The sequence below is a fragment of the Protopterus annectens genome, chromosome 1.part1, assembly GCF_019279795.1.
Source record: "Protopterus annectens isolate FY-2018-M chromosome 1.part1, PAN1.0, whole genome shotgun sequence".
NCBI lineage: Eukaryota > Metazoa > Chordata > Ceratodontiformes > Protopteridae > Protopterus > Protopterus annectens.
The window spans coordinates 462,576,453-462,597,155 of record NC_056726.1 but is presented as its reverse complement, the minus strand read 5'-3'; the positions used below and the strand labels follow the sequence as shown (position 1 = coordinate 462,597,155).

At 36.2% G+C, this 20,703-nt stretch overlaps 1 protein-coding gene across 1 annotated transcript in view; it reads right to left on the bottom strand.

Annotated features, from left to right (window-relative positions):
- Nucleotides 1-20,703, bottom strand: part of PGBD5 (piggyBac transposable element derived 5) — a 699,910-nt gene that overhangs the window by 129,931 nt on the left and 549,276 nt on the right. The window lies entirely within an intron of this gene.

The following is a 20,703-nucleotide window of genomic DNA, read 5'->3' as shown; positions in this document are numbered from 1 at the left end:
TGGTTACACACGTGGCCTTTTTGAACATAATAATTTTTGCATGTGACACGTACCTGCAATAGGGATACAATGTTTAGAGCATTCTATCATTTTGCTAATAGCAAAGCAATAGCTTTCATAAATATTTTCATTTTTACATTTGATAACCAAGTAAATGGTGTAGTCAAAAAGCTGCTTTTCAGCTATGGCACTGACCTCTGACATGTAAAAAACACACCCTAGGATTCATTAACACCTACACTAACTGGACACAGTTCTGAGTGAATAGACAACACAGGTATAACTCACACCTAATTCCTGCTAATTTTGATTTCCCTACTGATTTTCTTGTATCTTTAAATATTAAGGGGGATTCATAAAGGTTACCACCAAGTGAAGACTACATGTACACGTAATGCAATCTTTCCAAGAGACTAGAAAACACAAAAAAATCTGGTAGGGATGAAATTGAATAAAGATCATGTACACTTAATGTAGGCGTTGATGAATCTGGCCCTGACAAACTAAATATTTTCATACAAAAAATAGTGTACTTACCATTTGGAGTCTTAACAACTTATACAGTAGCAGCATATATGAAATTAAATATAAATCATTACAGTAACAATATATCGGTGGACTGCATCTTTCCTTTGCTTACGTTAAGCATTCAGAAATAATCCTGAATATATGAGGGGGCGGCATTCATGAATTGGATGCCTCCTGTGCAGAATCTACATGTCCTTCCTATGTTTTTGTGGGCTTTCTCTAGGTACAGTGGGTTTCTCCCACCATTCCAAGACATGTGGTAGGCAGAATGTGACTTTATTTAAATTGTCCATATGTGTAAATGTAGAGTGTGTGTGTGTGTGTGTGTGTGTGTGTGTGTGTGTGTGTGTGTGTGTGTGATACAGAGGAAAGGCCTGGTAACCTACTTTCATTCCCTACTGGAGTTGGATGTGACTTGCAAGCAAGGATGCATGGATTGAGCTAAAAAAACATGCTAGGTTTGGCCAGCTAACGCTTTACATACATTTAGATCTTGAAAACAGTACTGACTACAACAGAACTAGTTTGAAGAGCACATATAAAATTTAGATATGCCAGGTTCAGCAGCATGCAGGCTAAGTCAGATGACCACAGCTACTGCTGCTGTTTAAATCTGGGTGAAATACTTGTGTTTAGGACTCAGTCAGCCCTCTTACTGCAGGCCAATGTAGGGGTACACCCTCACAGAACCAGGCCTTTTGAGCTAGCTTGCTTCTTGACAAAGGCAATGCCAGCACTCCTAAGCAACAGACAAGAAGAAAACCTAGGTAACTTCATGGGCTTGCCACTGAATATTTCAAGTCCCACACTGAGACTTCTGAACCATCTTTTCAAGTTGTTTCTCAAGAAAAACAGTGTACTGTCAAACAGTTTAATGTTTTATTGCAGGCACTAATAGATGTATTTACTTATTGACATTTGTTGGCTGGGAAAGTCCACTGGGTCAAAATAACCCATTTTCAGTGAACGCCTGAGGAGAAAGGCTCATTACACTCATTACTACTCATTACTATCAGTGCACTCATACTATTATTACATTACTAATTACACTCATTTTATTTATTTATTCATTCATTTTGTGAGAAAATCTTGTTGCTGCAGTTACCAAGTGCAGTCCACACTCAAAGTAAATGCAGATCTGAGTGCTGCACAGTGATGCAGATCAGTGATCTTTTAGTAAAACAGGAAGGCCAGGGTCTGCCAGTCCTGCAGAAAAAAAAGCCACACTACCCAGAATAATTATGCCACAAGCAATGCAAACTGGAGATCTATTTTATCTCTTCTGTGTATGTGCAGTATGGAGCACAGCCACATATGACATGCCATGATGTGCATGTGTGGGGGTTGTTTGTTGACATGTAGATGTGAGTGTAGAGTGTGGGAATATCTAAAACATTTTGTGTGTGTGTGTGTGTGTGTGTGTGTGTGTGTGTGTGTGTTTGTCTGGGTGAGTGTAGGGGAGGGTTGCATTTTACTTATTTATTGCATCTGTTTAACAGGAAAGTCCAAATTGACAGAAAGCTGCTCCTTTTCAGTGGAGGTCTGTGAAGAAAAGCTCTAGAAAATTTTCAATATTACATAAAGAAAATAGTAAACAGAGGTATACAAGTAATCAACAGATAAAAGTAATAACAGATGCAGGACCAGAAAGTAACTTAATAACCAAACAAACGGTCCAGGCAGCAGCAAGTGTCAGCCAATGCAAATATTTAATTTAAAAATTCACCACAAGTGCTTTCACCCTGACAACAATGCAGGGCTTTTTCAAGTGTAAATACAAGTGTAAAATCCAATTAATATATACCCCCATTCATAAAAAAGTCGCCAAAAAAATTAAAGAAACACTCCAAAAACATAATATGTGTTACAAAGAACAACCCACTAGTGGATGTAATCAAAACCACATTTTACAATCATCCCTATAAATTGCACAACATTTTATAAATGTATTACCGTTTGTTTGGTTATTAAGTAATCAACAGAGATATACAAGTAATCAACAAATATATGGGAGGGTGGCCTAATGGTTAAGGTGTTTGCCTTACAAACACAAGGTACAGGGTTTGAGTCTCACAAGGGATGATTGGCTAGGCTTAAAATGGCTTGCAAGGGCAGTTAGCTTAGTACTAATCTATGAACCTATCTATGAACCTATGAACTTAAACAGAATACCAGTTAATAGTATAATCATCTAAAGAACTATGAAACATATTTGGGAAAGAACTTGGTAAATGGATAGAAAAGGAAGAAATGGAGGATTAGTATGAAGAGGTGAGAGAGAATGTTTTAGGAAGTGTAGAAGGAAGAAGAGCGAGAGGTAGAGAACAAGGATTAGGTGTTGGACTGATAATTAAGAGTATAGTGCTTGGAAAGAACAGGAGATAGAAAGGGCAGGACATTTATCATCCAGAAGTTGTGCATGTAAAGAGCCAGGAATCTTTTAGGTATTCTCCAGTTTGTGCCTTAAAAGACTTTGTGTTTACATTGTTTCATAGAGTGACAGAGGAAGGGAACCCCAGGAGACTGACAAGCCCAAACAAAGAAAAACACATGATGTCTGCCTGAATGTGATTAGCTCTCACCCCCTTCGTGGGAGAGGACTATATGATAATGATGAACATAGTGATCAGCATGCACTGGATGGAAAAATATTACACTGCACCAAGGACCATACATGTCACAGTTTACTGCAGAAAGATAACAAAGATGACAAGAGAATATCACAGGAAGAAAACAGGTTGACAAAGCAGAGTACTTCATTTACTCTATCCAAATGAAACATGGATGAACATATCAGTAACTGCAAATTCACACCTAGTTTAGCACTTGTGGTTAGACAAAACATGTAAGAACCCAACATATATTTGTGCGGTCGGTCTTTAGAGATTCATATTGTAAAATACAAAGGCTAATAATTGCCATAGAAATGTATGCCTAGGCTTCTGAAGATCCTTACAAATCAATAGCCTACTAAGTACTTACAAACCTACAAGAAAATGAGAGAAAACAACGAATAAAGGATACATGAGATAATCAAGCCAGCAAAAGGCTCACCCACAAGGTACTTATTTATTTATTTATTATACTTATTCAACAGCAGTGTCATTGTTGCAACCAGTAGCACATTCGCCTTTCATGCAGAAGGCTATGGATTCTGTTCCCCCAACAGGTTGCTAATATAATACTGTAGTAAACGTTAATGGGGGTCTGCATTCCTGAGTGTGCCATCCTTTGGATGAGACATTAAACTGAGTTGGTGGTAGCTCAGGTGGATGTAAAAGATCCCATGGCACCTATCAAAAAGAGAAGGGGCCATTATTTATATACAAACAAGAAACTCTTATTTACAACATATTTATATATATACAACTATTTACAAGTGTAACAATATGTAAATATACAAATATATTTATGCATATTTACAATTTTGATTACAATCATACTAAATTTTCATTTTATTAAACCCCTTTCCTTTTTCCATAACCAACATCTGATTTTACATAATACTGTTGCTATATCCATTTATCATTAAACAATATTTAATTTATTCTTTCATTCCAAAAAATCCGTATGACATAAAATACTTTTTTATCTATTCTTTTAACATAGTTCTTTACTTCTATTCTTTTATAATATCCTTATTTAATCATATCCATATTTATTTTATTCACTTCTTTTATATCTTGGAAACATTTTTTTTTACATAGTTTTTCTCCATTACTTTTTTACTCTTTTATATTTCCAAAACACATGTTCAGTACTTTCTTCTGCTTGACAATGTAAACATACTCTATCACTTTTCATTGTATATGGCAATATTTTCTTTTACTGGTAATTTACCTATTACCAGTCTCCTACAAAAATCTTGAGATTCTACTTTCTGATTACACCATTTGCTTCTTATTTTGTTTTATTTTTAATTTGTTAGATTTTCCCATTTTATCATTACATTCTTATAGCATACTTTTCTTTCTTTTTCTATATAACAAATTTTATTTTCCACAAAAATAATTTTTCCTGGTACCATTTTATTTCTTTGTTTATATACTCTTTTTTCTCCTTTACTCTTTTTACCATACTCTAAAATTCAACATACTTAAATTTATATAATTTTACTACTGCTCTCTCATCTTTTGTATTTATTCACTTTGACACTTTGTACAAATTTAATGAAGCCGCATATACCACTGAGTTAATTAATCCTAAACCTCTTTCCTCTTTATTTATACATAAAACTGCTTTTTTTACTGAGTCTAGAACACCATAAAAATGAAGAAAATGTTTGTAATAATTTATTTTCAAATACGTTTGGCAACATAAATACACTTGCTAAGTATGCTACTTTCCCATCAGTACTGAATTTTTTTCTGAATGATAATTTATATGCTCTCCAGAAAAGGCAAGTTTGTTTTATTTCTTCCATTGCTTTTCCATTGAATTCTACGTATATGTTTATCCTCATATTTTATACCCAAAACAGAAATTTCATTCATTGCAAAATATATACTCCCAGTCTTTACTAAATCCCTAAACCTTTACTTTTCTCTTTATTTAAAGCTATCCCTATCACATCTAGACATTCATATGTGTAAACTATTCCTTCTTTTATCCAAATTGTATTCTTTGCAATTATTATAATGTCATCTGCATATGTTAACATATCTGGAATTCTTAGCCCTTCAGATTTTACATAACCCACCTCCTTCATTTTGTAATTTATTTCCCATACTATCATATTTATCACTAATGCAAAGAGTATACAACTCCTTGGACATCCCTGTCTTACAACACTCTTCATATGCATCTCTCGACTTAACCAGCCATTTGCAAATATTTTTATGTTATTATTACTATATGTTGGCATACATAAGTTCCTAACTTTCTTATATTATATTCTTTCATTACTCCACATAAAATTTCATGTTTAGCTGTATCAAATGCCTTATTAAGGTCTTCCATCATGATTTTCACTTCTTTTCTGTTCATAATAACATCCACAATTTCTCTGTCATTAATAATTCTTGACAAGCCATCCCCTTTATACTATAAATGGTGCCATAGTATTTTCCATTTTAGTTTCAAACCTCTTTTGTATTGTTCTCATAAAGATCTTATAATCATCATTATTCAATAATACTAGACTCCAATTTTTTAATTGTCTTCGATCTTCCATCTTCCATATGAATTTAAGTATTCCACTACATAATTCTTTATACATAAAACTTTCATTTAACCATCCATTCAAAATGTATAAAAATATGTTTTGACAATCCCTGAAATTTTTGCACATTTCATACTTTTTTTCCATGGATCCATATCAGTTTATCAAAAACTTTAATCAAGTGTCTTTTCATTGAACCATATTCGTTGAACCACTTTTCAGTGAACCATTAAATCAGCAAAACTTTTCTCCAGGGAAAGGAGACAAGTGGCAGTTGTTATACGTTTGCCCTTTCCTCAATGTAGTATGATCTTGGAGTTGGTATATTTAATTAGGGGTGGAGTAGGGGCACAACCCCCATGTTGGTGGTTGTGTGGGAGAAGCCCCCCATTTTGGTTTGTTTAAAATGATGTAATTTTTGTTATGATCACTCTGGTGGCCAAGTAGCTTTTTTCCCTGGGAAAAAAAGTTTAGCTGATCTGACTATTTGCTGAAAAGTGATTTAATATGGTTTAATGAAAAGGCGTTCAATGAAGAAAGTTTTCGATAAAGTGATACAGACCCCTTTTCTATCTGGTCCTGCAGTCAAATCTATATTTACTTGTCTTAATACTTTATCTAGCTCATATAAATAAATCTCCTTTTCCAAATCCATATTCTCTTTTTTCCGATAACTTTTTTACTTCCCATGTTTTTTCACTGTGCCTTTTATTATTTATGCATTTATTGTACATATTGTACTAAGCTGTTCATAATTTTTTCCTCAGTACTTTCTAATTCTCCTTTCACATTTTTGCTTCTCTCATTACACTTCCATCTTCTTTTACTAATGTGGTTAATTAACTTGATGCTTCTTCTCCTTTTCCTTGTAAAAATATCTTTGCATATATAACAAACTTTTTTTTCTTGATTTCTTTCATATAATTATTTTTCTTTGTCAAAGTGCTGTATATCATATGCATCATTATAAGTTATTTTATATTTTCTCATTTTGTCATAATGTCAATGTAAAAAAACATTTTATATTTTTAAATATCATCCACCATTCAGACCAGTTTTTATAAAATGTTCTCATTGTAATATGATCCTTTCATAACTGAACTGTTAATCTCTTTTCTTCTTCATTCCTTGCTTTCTCATGTATCCTTTTTAAATCTTTGCTTATTTTATATATTCCTTGTTTTCCTTTATCTCTAGCCACACTACAAGATGATCAGAAAACGCTGTTTCAACTACTTCCCCTTCTCCTGTAACTAAACTTTCTGATAGTATAAAATAATCTATTTCATAAACACAAACATACAGATATATAAACTATATCCCTAAATGTGAACACATACCTTTTCATTCCTTATACATCCTTTTTCTACCTTCTTCACTTATTTTCTTACTTCTATCACATTCTCTTCCCTGGCCTTCTCTCTAAATATTCCATAAGCCTGTTTCCCTCACTTCATATTGCAATTCTTGTTTGTATTAGACAAATTACTTTTAATTTCTCTACAAGCTAACATTTCTCTAAATATTAAATGAGTGTTATATTACCTGTATTAATTATTAAACAATGATTTTATATTATGTCTAATTTGTTATAATTATTCAAACTGCATGTGTTTTTTTGTTTTATTTTTGAAGAATGTAAAATTATTGTTCTTAAAATGTTTTGCAGTAATTTGGAGCATTTCTTCCTAGGCCTTCACTGAAAATTGGCTTCTACCCAGTAAGACTTTCCTAGTAATCAAAATCAATCAATCAATAAATAAATAATTAAATATACATATCCCTTTTGCATCTTCATGAATTTTTCCCCAGAGTTTTAAGTTACCACATCTTCTAACTTCTAACTTTTTTATATCATTTCCTTTCTTTTTATTCGTACCTTTTAAATCATAATTACAGTTTCTTATTATAATATTCATATTTATCACTACATAGTCTTTCCATTTTTTTACAATTAGGATAAGCATATAATGTTATAATTCTATATACTTGTTCTTTCCATTTTAAATCTACAATGGTTAAACATCCCATTTTTGCTAAAGTTACATCTAATATCTTTACTGTATTTCTACAGAATGTGGCTATTAACAGAACATTTTTAATTTCCCAAATTCTAGATAATTTTTCCTCCCCATAGTTTCTCTGCTTGTAAGTTTTGTTAAAAATCTTGTGTCTTCTAATACAGTTACATTTACATCATGTGTATTACACCACTCCTATTCTTCTTACTATATTCTTAACACTATTCACATCTAAAGAAAGCACTCCAAAATGTCCATGTTCCCTTTTTTTTAGACTTAGAGTTCATAGCTACTTACTAGGCTAACTTCCTAATCAATCTCCCTCCCAAAGTTGAGAATCAAACACAGTACCTTGTGTCTCTCAGTAAAACACCTTAACCATTATATCAACCCCAACCATTAGCTGCATATATTCTTTTTCTTCAATTTTCTTTCTTTTGCACTTATTTCTTTAAATTTTCTTTTTCTGCCATTTACCAATAGATTTTTCTTTTACTATCTCCCAGTTTATGTGTTATAGGTTCATAGGTTGGTACTAAGCTATCGACCCTAGGACCTATACAAGCCTAGCCATAACAATTCCCTGGCTATTTCTTCCCACACTATTTACTTCCTGGACCCCTGTCTAGCAGGGCGACTGACATGATCCCCGGGGTGAATTTCCTGTCTCCCATCCAATTGTCAAGGTTCCTTCTGAAGAGGGCCAAAGAGGCACTCTGCTTGACATATATGGGCAGTCTATTCCAGAGTCTGGGGAATCTCTGGGCCAGGAACCTCTCTCTCCAGCATGTTTTGTTCATTGTGATGACAAGGTTTAGATCTCTGTACCTTGTGTCTATCAGTAAAATACCTTAACCATTATATCAACCCCCAACCATTAGCTGTATATATTCTTTTTCTTCATTCCTTGTTTCAGAGCCTTCTTTTATGTTCTCTTTATTGTTTTTTCTCATCTAAGTTTTCTTCTATTTTTGCTACTTCTAAAATATATTTTCTTGTTCATTCTCTTATCTTTTTCTTTTTCCTTAATTTTACTTTCATTTTTACAATCCACACATAAATGCCCAATTCTACTACATTTATAAAATTTCAATTGACATTTTGTGTATCAAGTCACATTTCTCCACAAATATAACATTTTATTTTATCACAGTTACTAATCAAATGTCCTTCTATTCCATAAAAATATGTTTTGGGTTGTTATCAGTATTTTACTACACCCCTATTCCCCTCAACATTTATCCTGCTTGGTATATGTATACTTTTTTTCTCTTTCTATTTTCAATGCGCAATTACAATCTTATCTGTCAGTCCATAAACCCTTTTATCATAAAATTTGTCAATGTCCAGTACTTGTTTACATAAAGTTTTCAAGTATCCTTTCAAAGTCTCTCTTTCCACCTCTGTTTGAAATTGTACATTCATTTCCTTTTTGTTTCTCTGTTAAATGATTTTATCACATAAGCATTCCATGGGTTACAGTTTCTATTTTTTTCATATTCTCCAAGAAAATTTTCCATTGAAAAAAAATCTCAAACATGTCACAGAATGTCTCTGTCAATAAGAATAAATGTTCTTACTTCATGTGCTTTTACATCCATAGGAGCTATTAAATTGTCCCACACTTCTTTCTTGTATTCTTTACTTTGAATCCTTACAAAGGTAATTACGTTCATCATTTTCTTATGCCTCTTTCTTTTCTGCTACTTCTCTTTTGCCTTGTTTTACTTTCTCTGCATATGTTTTCTTTTCTATCACACCATTATTCTTCAGGATTGTCTATATATCCTTCTTTTGTATTTTTTCCATAATCTCCCCCACAGAAAATGTCTCCATTGTTTGGCACACTCTGCATCGCCATGTGTTTAAGCAAATCATCCTGCAACCCTCCCAAGTGGGGGATTGTAATTATATATCCATCATTTGCTGACTCATCTCCATCAAACAGATTTCTTTTAAAAATCTCCTCATAATCTTGTTTGCATTTTCCGGTCTCAATATTGGCTTTCTACTCTATTTCTCTCACCACTCCATTATCTCCTTCACTCTCCATCTGCCTCCCTATTTCTCCGAGCCACCTCCAAACCTTCAATGGAAACAGGAAGTGCTCATGCAAAACGGGTCTCACTTGCAACAATGATGAGTAGGGGAAGTTCCCTGATGCCCTGGTTAAATTTACATTAGCAGTACAAATACCACCTCTCAACATTGCCAGCATTTATGATTAAAGGGTTTATGGACTGATGGATAAGATTATAACATTGTACTGAAAATAGAAAGAGAAAAAATTATACATATACCAAACATGATAAATGCTGTGGGGAATGGGGGTGTAGTAAAATACTGATAACAACCCAAACATTTTTTTATGCAATAGAAGGACATTTGACAAGTAACTGTGATAAAAGAAAATATTATATTTCTAGAGAAATGTGACTTGGAAAGAAATGTCAATTGAAATGTTATAAATTTAATTGGGCATTTATGAGTTCCCTAAGTAAGGAGAAACAGGAGGAGCAGGAGACATCTGAAGAAGAAATATGGACAAAGGAAAGAAAAAGAGATTCCATATGGTGCAATACTTATGCAAAAGAGAAAGCAAAACTACTCAATGCAAAAAAGCAGCACCAAAGATATTTGAACTGGATATGGAAAATTTTACAATACAAAAAATAAAAAATAAAGGGTAACATAGAAAAGAGGGTTAGTAATGGAGAAGTTAAAGAAGTTGTGAATTAATTGCAACATGAAGGATTTAGTGTAGGAAATATAACTCTGATAACATCACAGCATGATAGAACAATGAGACCCCAAATAAAGAAGAAACCAGTGGAGCAGGAAGCATCAGTTGCCATGAAGATACATTGGAGCCTTCAGTAGGAAACCAGTACAAAAGTTCAGTTGGAGTTGCACAGCAAGGGAAGGAGCAGGAAACACTGGCAACTTGAACACAGTCAATGTTGCAGAGTGATAGGCCAGTGGGTTCTCATATGAAACAGCAATGGATGATACAAGATGAAACTGAAAAGAATATGGCACAGAAAGATGTTCTGAAACTTTCTTTAGAATGCCAGCAGGAAATGGAGATCAACGAATGCACCTTTTGTTTAGAAGAAAATGATCTAAAGGAAGAGTTGCTTGATTTAATAGAGATGGATATGCTTATTAAAATCAATGAAATTAATAGATATAGAAAGTCAATAAGTTAGAAGTTTGATAAAACAAATGAACACAGTAATCAAGACTATTCATAGAAATTCATGTGATATAGGAGATGTAAACAGGGTATATTACTGTCCAGTTATATTAATAAGAGATAAAGCCTTACCACAAAAACACAAGGCAGTAAGGGAAATGAAGGGGAGAAATCAGATGCCATCATGGAAATATTGAATAGAGAAAACTATAAAGCAATTAAGGCAAAAAGCATTGCTGTTATAAGAGTACAGAAGAGGTAACAGATTAAGAAAAATATTCAGAAAGATAGACATGATAAAAGCAACACACAGTATCAGAAGTGACCAGGATCTATTAAACACTATTGCAAATAATAAACTAAAGATATCAGCACAGGCAGAAAAACTTAGAAGGTATGCAGATAAATATAAAGGAAAAGTACAAAACGAGCAATTAATTGATGACCTAAAACATTTTTATAGAGAATTGGGAAACAAGGCAAAAGGAATAGAAACATCAGGAAACAATGAAGAAATACACACATTTTGGAGAAATATCTATGAAGGTCCTGTGGAGCATAACACAGATGCTGAGTGGATAGAAGAAGTAAAAGAAAGAATAAGAAGTTCAAATGTACAGGATATGAATGCCAACAGAGTTTATAGCCATTTAGAAGAAGACTCAAACATGGCAAAAGAGCAAAGGGGTAAGAAAAGGAATAAGAACAAAGGATCATTTGATGTTAAATTCATAATGTAGAACTGTAAAAATGGGGAGAATCTAAGTATGGCATGGACAGACTACTAAAAGGCATGTGACAACATCCCACGTTCATGGATAGAAGAGTGCTTACAGACGTATAATATTAGGTTCATAGGTTCATAGAAGGTTACTACTAACCTGAGTACCCTTATTGACTATAGTTAGATGGTTGTTGTTAGCAGAGTGATTCTGTGATTAGCACCAAATGCTCCTGTCCATGAGGGACATAGATTCCCCCCCCCAGGTGAAATTACGGTCACCCATCCAGTTTTCAAGTTGCACCTGAATAAGGTCATTGAGGAGCTCTGCTTCACATGGAGTGGGACCTTATTTCAGAGAAGCAGCATTCACTGGAAGATGTATCTGTCTCTCCAGCATGTTCTGCTAATGTCACAGGCTAGGTTGAGATCCCTGGAGTGAGTTATTCTTGTCCCATTTGATTTGCGGATGTGCAGCATTTCCATTAGTGCAGGGTCCAAGACTGCTTTGTAGGCCAGGCACAGGTTGCCTTTCAGCAGCCTGTATGATACAGAGTACAGTGACGGGGCTTTCAATCTTTCCATGTATGTCATGTTTTGGAGGCCCTGGATTCTCTTGGTTAGAAACCTCTGTGGTCTCTTCAATTGTTGCATGTGTCTGGTGAAGTACATACAAAAGGGATCATTGTACTCAATTAGTGGTCTGATAAGGGTCGAGTACAGTGGAGCTATAGAATCCTTGATCTTGGATGAGATGCCCATGTTTATGAGATGCTCAGTGTAGAATCCTTTTCTTACCAATACTGACACATGGTGATTGAAGTTTAGATTGCTATCAACCTGCATTCCCAAGTCTTGCACCACTGAGTTTGAGCTTAGAGGGGTACTATCTATATCATAATTAGCAGGGGGCTACATCTTTGCCAAAGGGGATAATGAGTAATTTTTTGCATTAGGTTTTAGTCTGTGCGTTTGGCACCAATCATTTATCTCTGTCAGCCCTTTCTGTAATATGTTATCAGCATTGGGGGACTCTATTATTGTGCCCAGTTTACAGTCAACTGCAGACTTGGTAAGCCACAGGCCATCTGCCTTCACCTGGACTTCAGAGAAATAGATTCCAAACAGTAGAGGGACCAGCAAAGATCCTTGTGGTAAGCCACTGGTAACTGGTCTACTGGTGGAGGTGGACTCCCCATCTTTGACAATGCAGATTCTGTCAGTGATCCAGTTGGCTACCTATCTAGTAATGTATGGGTTAATCCCCAGCAGAGAGAGTTTCTATATCTGAATGGGGGATTTGTGTCAAGGCCTTGGCTAAATCAAGATAGGTGGTATGTACTGTTTTGTCTCATCTAGGGCTTTGGTGACATTCTTAAAAAAGTCCACTATGTTTAATAATCAAGATCTACCCTTGACAAAAACAATCTCGGTTGGGTCAAGAGTTTGAAGGTTGCCTATGTCCTTGTGGATAAGGTCCATGATGACTCTTTCCATGGCCTTGCAGATAAGGCTGGTTAGGCTTATGGGACAATACTTCCCAGGGTCAGTTGATGGACCCATTTTGTGCAAGGGGATTACTGTTGCTGTTCTCCACTCTGCCAGGACAATGCCAATTCTTATTAAAGAGAGTGCTGAGTGGTTGTGCCAGGTCTTGTTCTGGTTTGTTTAGTAAGCAACCTAGGATGTTATCTGGTCCCAGAGATGCCATGTTTTTGGCCTTGGAGAATGCCTGTATGACCTGTTCATTAGAGATACTCGGTAGAGAACTGGTGCCAGAAATGTTTTGGGGTATGTCTGGTGGGTACAGGGGGGGGGGTAAAGTTATTGCGAAATCTGTTGCTAGCAGGTTGGCAATTTCCTCAGGTTCAGTGTGAGTGGTACCATCCACTATAAGTTTAGCACACAGCTGGGCATTCCCTTTTAGGCTTCAGACATAGCTAAAGAATGCCTTATGGTTGTCGTTAGCTAGGGATGCTAATTTAGCCTCGTATCTAGCCTTAGAGGACTTAACAAGAAACATGATTTGATTGTCCAAGCTGTGGAGGGTATTCTTCCTCTGTTGAATAAGTTCCCCCCTGTTCTTCGATATCAGTTTCTTTGTTTTGTTATATAACTTATTTACAGTCCACCAGGGTGGCTTTTTTGTATAAGAAGACCTGGTTTTGCTCCTGTTAGGTACAGCCAAGTCAATGCATTTATTTAAGTGGCTATATGGGGCATTTCTGTATTCCTCTGCACAGGAGTCATTGTTGGCTATGTTGGCAGGGGCTTTGAAACTTTTTATCATATCACTTAGTAGGCAATAGTTTGCTGCGCAGACATTTTTCCATTTTTTTACTTCTGTGGGGGTGTCAGGTTGGATCTTTACTTCAAACAAGACAGACTTATAAGCTGACTTTACCAGGGAGGGCAACACACAGGGGGTAGTGCATTGACTCCTTATGCTGGTGAGCACTAGGTCCAGGACATTTGAGCCCCATGTGGGGATACAGACCAACTGTTCTAGGGCATTAGTCCAGGAACCTCTTAGCAATCATATTTGTGCTCATGTAAGATGTCCAATTGATGGAAGGATAGTTGAAATTTCCCATGACAAGGTGTTTGGTTGTACACTGAGCGACTCTAGCAAGTCCAGGTAGGCAGTGTGCTTCCCCTGGTTCATGGTGGCGTACCTGTAGCTAGTAATGATGTGGAAGGGTATTTTACCTATAGATAATTGGACCTGGAGTAGCTCAAGACAGTCGTACTGTTTCACCAGTCTTGAGGTGCATTTGGATTTAATGAAGACGGATACACCTTCATCTTTGGTTCTTTCACACTTGTTCAGGGGTCTGAATATATGAAAGGCATTGTAGCCTTGTATGGCAGGGTATTCTCAGCAGCCTTGAACCACGTCTCAGTGACTGCACAAACATCACCATCTTCCAAGGTGAGGAATGCTTCCATGGAGTGCAGTTTGCTGTTTACGCTCCCAGCATTAAGCAGCATGACCTTCAGTTTGTCTTTAGTGGATTTCTTTATGACAAAAGTTTTTTTGTTTGGACATTGCCTAAAAAGGCACTATGTGGGGAGGCAAATATCTTTGCTAGTATCTGAAAGCCATGAGGAGACAGGTGAAGGCCATCTCTGGCAAAGCAGAGTGGTCTGTGTACCATGTCTTCCCAGGCAGACAGATACTGGATCCCCCTGGGGTGACAACAGAAGCTAAGCCAGCTATTGAAATCAATACATTTTTGTCTGTATTGTTGCATTATCCTAGGTAAAGGTAGAATGCTGCTTAGGGCTAGGGACATACCTGCCTGGGACACACAGTCTGAGAGTTTGGTCATGTCTCTCTTCATATAGTCCAGAGATGTATGTCTCAGGTCATTCACACCAACATGTACTATGACAGAGTTATAACGGTACTTGATGCTGAGCGACTTGAGTGCATGTGTGATATGACGGATCCTGGCACCTAACAGGCAGCTGACTGTGACCTTATCTTTGTTCAACCTGGTGAGGGGGACATCTGCGTGTTTCACTACTGGGTCATCTATAACCAGAACATTAGGTTTTGAGGTGTTTTGCCTTACGGGCTTCATTGCTGAGACATTGATATGTGTGTTGTTACGTGTAGTGGTAGATTCTGTTTGTGTACCAGTATGTGTGTGTTGTTTGCACTTGGGAGGTCTCTGGCTCTCAGTAGGCTCTTCATGAGTACCTCTACATATGTGGGTTTATGTGTCTTGACCTTATCTTGTGTGAGAGGGGAGTTGTGTGTGCTGACAACCTCTTGTATTTCTTGTTTATTGTTATGTGAGAGGACAGATTCTAATTTTATGGTATAGTTACATCTTTCACATACTGTATTTGTTTGCTTTAAGGGCAAGTGGCTGTCAGTATACATAAGGCAATTGCTACATAGTCCCAGGATGCCAGTGTCAATCAGGTTAGCTGGGGAAATGGTGGGAAACTGTCCGTCCATTATGGCAAGTATATATTGTAGTAACTATTGGGTTGGGCTAGATGGATCAGGGTTTGCTTGTGAGACAATAAAGGTGGCTACTCTGTGTAGGGTTAAGAGTGGAAGACTGCATCACCACCTCAGAATGTGCAGCTGAGTTGCTTGCTGTGTAGCAATGCGCAACTGCTTTGCGCACAGAGAGACAGTGGAGCTAAGGAGGGTTCTCTAGCTGATTTCAAGGGGAAAATTGTATTTCTAAGCATTTATGTCTATACATGGCAGTGCTAAACCCCGTTGCATAGTGTGCAGCTTCACACAAATGTGGTGCTTAAATACAAGTGAAGTTGAACAGTTTTAACACAGACTAACCAATTGGAAAGCTGAAAACTGAGCCTTATTCCAACAATCTCCAACTCACATGGGTCCTGGGATGCATACTTCTGCCACAAGGGTGAGGGAGGGTCTACTTAATGTAGGAAGGCTGGGTTTAGTACTCAATAAATACCAAACAGTCTAGATTCAGCAAGTCTGAACCTAGTCTATGCTATAAAATACATAAGTACTAGAAATTCAAAGTGTAGAAAAAAATAGTCACAGCAGCTGAACAGCAAAAAAAAAAAATAAATAAGCAGCAATAAGTCAAAATGCAGTTCAAAAAAGTGCAGTGCAAGCTTAGAATATACTTATATTTTGTTGAACACAGTAGCTGCCTTGGAATTAGTTCAGATTCACTCCAGATCTCTGGCTAAGGTCACTCAACTCGGAGCAGCTCTGCCAAACTGAGCACAAAACCGCTCAAAGCGGTGTTTAAATACAAGGGAAAATGAACAGTTTTAACACAAACTAACCAATGAGAAAGCCCAAAACTGAGACTTAGTCCAACAATCCCCAAATCAGATGGGCCTTTTGCTGCACACTTCTGCCACAAGGGTGCAGGAGGGCCTTCTTAATGTAGGATGGCTGGTTTTAGTGCTCACTAAATACAAAGCATCCTAAATTCAGCAAGTCTGAATCTAGTCTATGCTATAAAATGCAGAAGTACTAGAAATTCAAAGAGCAGAAAAAACTAACCACAGCAGCAGAATAGCAAAAAATAGAGCAGTAATTTGTCAAAATGCAGTTCAACAAAGTGGAATGCAAGCTTAGAATATACTTATATTTTCTTTTTTTTACTATACTTTTTTTATTTTTGGATATGATAATTCATTAAACATTACATAAATTCAAAATGAAACAAAAACATATATACAATTTTACAACCTATAATCTGCAAACATTAACTATATACATTAGTGTTTATACAGGAAAAAGCTTTATATATTTAAGAACATTGTGAAGAAACAAAAAGTTATTTCATAAATCTTTGTCCATTTTCTCAAATATTGCTAATATTTTGATCCAAGAGTTATAGAGTGATGTAGGTCTGGTTGTTCTGTTCTTCAGTGTAGATATTTCCATATGTCCAGCTTATATTTTCACACACAGTGGATGCCTTGGATTTAGTTCAAATTACTCCAGATCTCTGGCTAACTGCAAATAAATCCTTTGGTAAACCACCACCGCTCAAATATTAAAAGCAAAAACTTTAATCAATATATAAAACACCTTAAAAATAAAAACCAGCAGGAACAGCAATACTGAGGTCCGATAAGTGCTTTTGGCTGTTGTCCTTCATCAGCTTATGTTACATTTCCTGCTTCCAATCTTACTTAAAACTCATATATAAACAAGTGTTAACAAGGTGTTAGAAAACAATGTCTTTACAAATGGCCAAAACTTCTACCTGCAGATCTGGGGGTTGCCATGGGCATCCCCTGTGCTAACAGTTATTCCAACTTGGTACTAGCCCATTGGGAACGAGAGAGAGAGAGTACTAAGGGATATTAATCCTTGGTATCGACATCTTCTCTACTACGGTAATTTTGTAGATGATATTTTTATTTTATGTAAAGATGATGAGGGTCAATTGGCTCTGTTCACCGAATATCTCAACAGCAGTACTGATTTCCTGGAATTTAAAGTTAATTACTCCAAACAAGTGATTGACTTCGTAGACGTGAAAATTATTCTACAACCAAGGATTGGTTTAAGGACCTATTTACACAGAAAGTATTCATGGAGGAACCACTATCTGCATTGTCAAAGCATGCATCCTAGTCATATTTTTAATAACATCATGGAAAATCAAACAGTGAGAATCTCTAGGCTTTGCACCAATGATGATTTTTATAAAGAATATGAAAAGTTACATCATAATCTGAAAGAAAGAGGTTACAAAGATTCAGACCTTAAACTGAGAACTAATTTTGGTGATATGAGAAGGCAAAGAGGACATCCATATTTTAGTGAGCAAGAAGTTGCGCAATGCTTCAGGAATCAAGCTGCCAAGGTAAAAAGGAAGCAAATTAATTGTCATCTAATGTATAGTACAGACAGCAAACAAGTCCTTAACACTATTAAAAGATTCTGGCCCATTCTGACAGCAGATGAGAAGATTAAGAGCATTGTAGGGGCAACCCGTAGATTATCTTTCAAAAATACAAAGACCATCCAAAAATATTATGTAATAAAGATGGTTTTGATCAACAGTTAGTCTCAGATAGGAAAGGTACCTTTAAGTGTAATAGGTGCAAAGCCTGTACCTCCATTGACAGTAGCAATATGTTCATCCACCCCATTACCAACAGGAAATATATTTTCAATGTGTTTGCCAACTGTCAAAGCAATCATCTGGTCTGTCTAGCATCCTGCTGCCTATGCAAAGCTTTGTACATAGGTAAAACTGATCAACAGTTCAAAGACCGGATTCTGCTCCATCTAAGAGATATTAGAAACACTGATATGAATAGTGTTCTTGCTGTGCATATTAATTGCAACCCTACACACAGTTTTAAGTTTAAAGTTATTGAATGCATTCAACAATCTCTTAGAGAAGGGGATGTGAAGAATAGAATGGAGATTTGTTAGATTAACTGGATAGTTAACATAAGCGTGCACTGCTCTCCAGGATTGAATAATGTGGTCCCATTGAAACCTATACATAAAGCCAGAAGGCTGACGATTTGCTCTAACAAAGAGGCTTGATGCCTAGAATGACTCATCATCATCATCATCCCCTTTTTTTTCCCATTTACATGGGGTCGGGGTATCATATTAACTGTCGCCAACTGTGATTGAATAACATCTCATTGGTTAAAACAAGGGATGTGGCCTTCTTATAAGACTATAATTGGTTACTCTGAGTTTTAAGTAAGATTGGAAGCAGGAAATGTAACATGATCTGATGAAGGCTAACAGCCAAAAGCACCTATCGGACCTCAGTATTGCTGTTCCTGCTGGTTTTTACCTTTTTTAAGGTATTTTTTATATACTGATTAAAGTTTTTGCTTTTAATATTTGAGCCATGGTGGTTTACCAAATGATTCACTTGCAGTTTTCATTTTGCCACTGGCACCCTCAGCAGTGTTAACAGAGTTTTTGTTTGGTTTTAGATCTCTGGCTAAGGTCATCAAACTCAGAACAGCTCTGCCCAAACTGAGGCAAAACTGCAGAAATGCAGTGGTTAAATACAAGCAAGACACCCTACTCTGATCAATTACACTACAGTGTCCATGCAATAGTGGCAAACAACTTTGCAGGTAAGCCCTGATAAAGGGCAAATTATTATCCCAGGAATAAAAATTCAAAGATGGGACATTCCAGGGTGAGTCTTTGTCACTGCTGCTCTTTTGTTTTGCCCTTAATCCATTAAGCTGTCTAATTAATAGATTGGGTCATGGGTATAACTTGGCTCCCAGAAAACAACAAAGTGTAAAGACTTCTCATCTTCTTTCTGTGGATGATTTAAAACTGTATAGTTTATCGGATGAGGAACTGAATGCACAACTGGAAGTGATCAAAACTTTCTCAGATGATATGAGTGTCATTTGGTCTTGAATGTGCAAATGCAACTTTTAAAGCAGGAAAGCTGCAGCACTAAGAAAGTATTTGTCTGGGACAGGAATGTAATAAGAAGGAACTTGAGAAGGAGGGAGTGTATAAATATTTGGGAATTGATGAAGGAGCAACAATAAAACATGAACAAATGGGTGGCCTAATGGTTAAGGAGTTTGCCTTGCAAACACAAGGTGCAGGGAGCATTGAGCGGCAGTAAATATTTTATCTCCCTGTGAAGATGAAAGACAAAATATTTGGAAGAAAGATACTCATTTTGTCTTTTTTATTTCCAGTTGCACAATATAAGTGTGTGTGTACAGTTGTACCATTTTTTTAAAGTTTACTGGTCACAGTTGCACCATTTTTTGAAGTTTACTGGTCACTTACTCTCACCCTCCCCTGCCCAGTTCTCTTGTCACCCAAGCCAAAGGTCTTCCAGTTGTTGGTCTGAGCTTTATCCCTCTATGTCACAGAGCTGGCTCTGAAAAATCTTTAGGTATTTTCAGAGCTACCCCTACAATAGCTAGGTGTGGAAAGCAGTATTTATTTGTTACCCTAAATAAGCTGTATTTAAAATGTGAAGGTAAAGTTAATGACGGACTGCTAAAAAATTGTATAATACAACAAGTATCTACCCAGGTACTTAGTACTACCTGTAGCAGCTGTAAGGTGTGTGTGTGTGTGTGTGTGTGTGTGTGTGTGTGTGTGTGTGTGTGTGTGTGTGTGTGTGTGTGTATACATTATATTGGTCATCTACACTTAATCTAATTCTCATTTAATCGATAATCGAAAGTCTGACTGTATAACATCAACACTGCAAAATGTCAACACAGTAAACATATCTAAACAAAATATACTGACAAAATATACTTATACTAAGGGACGTATATGCCCTTGCCCCACTGCTGTGTGACCTCAGAGTTGGTATATATAATTAGCGGGGGGGTGGAGGTGCAGGAGGTCTTACCCACCTGCATAAGCATTGACAAAATGTGTCTTGATTTTGTCTGATTTTCAGTGTTTTTTTTTTTTTTTTTTTTTTTTTTTTTTATGAGTTTAAATGTTGTCACATTTTTCATTGTTTTTGCAGTAGGACAAGCCTCCTTGCATACCCCACATTGCCTTCTAACTATATGTGCCCACTCTGAGGTCACACAACAGTGGGGAAAGCAAATACTATGTGTGTCTATA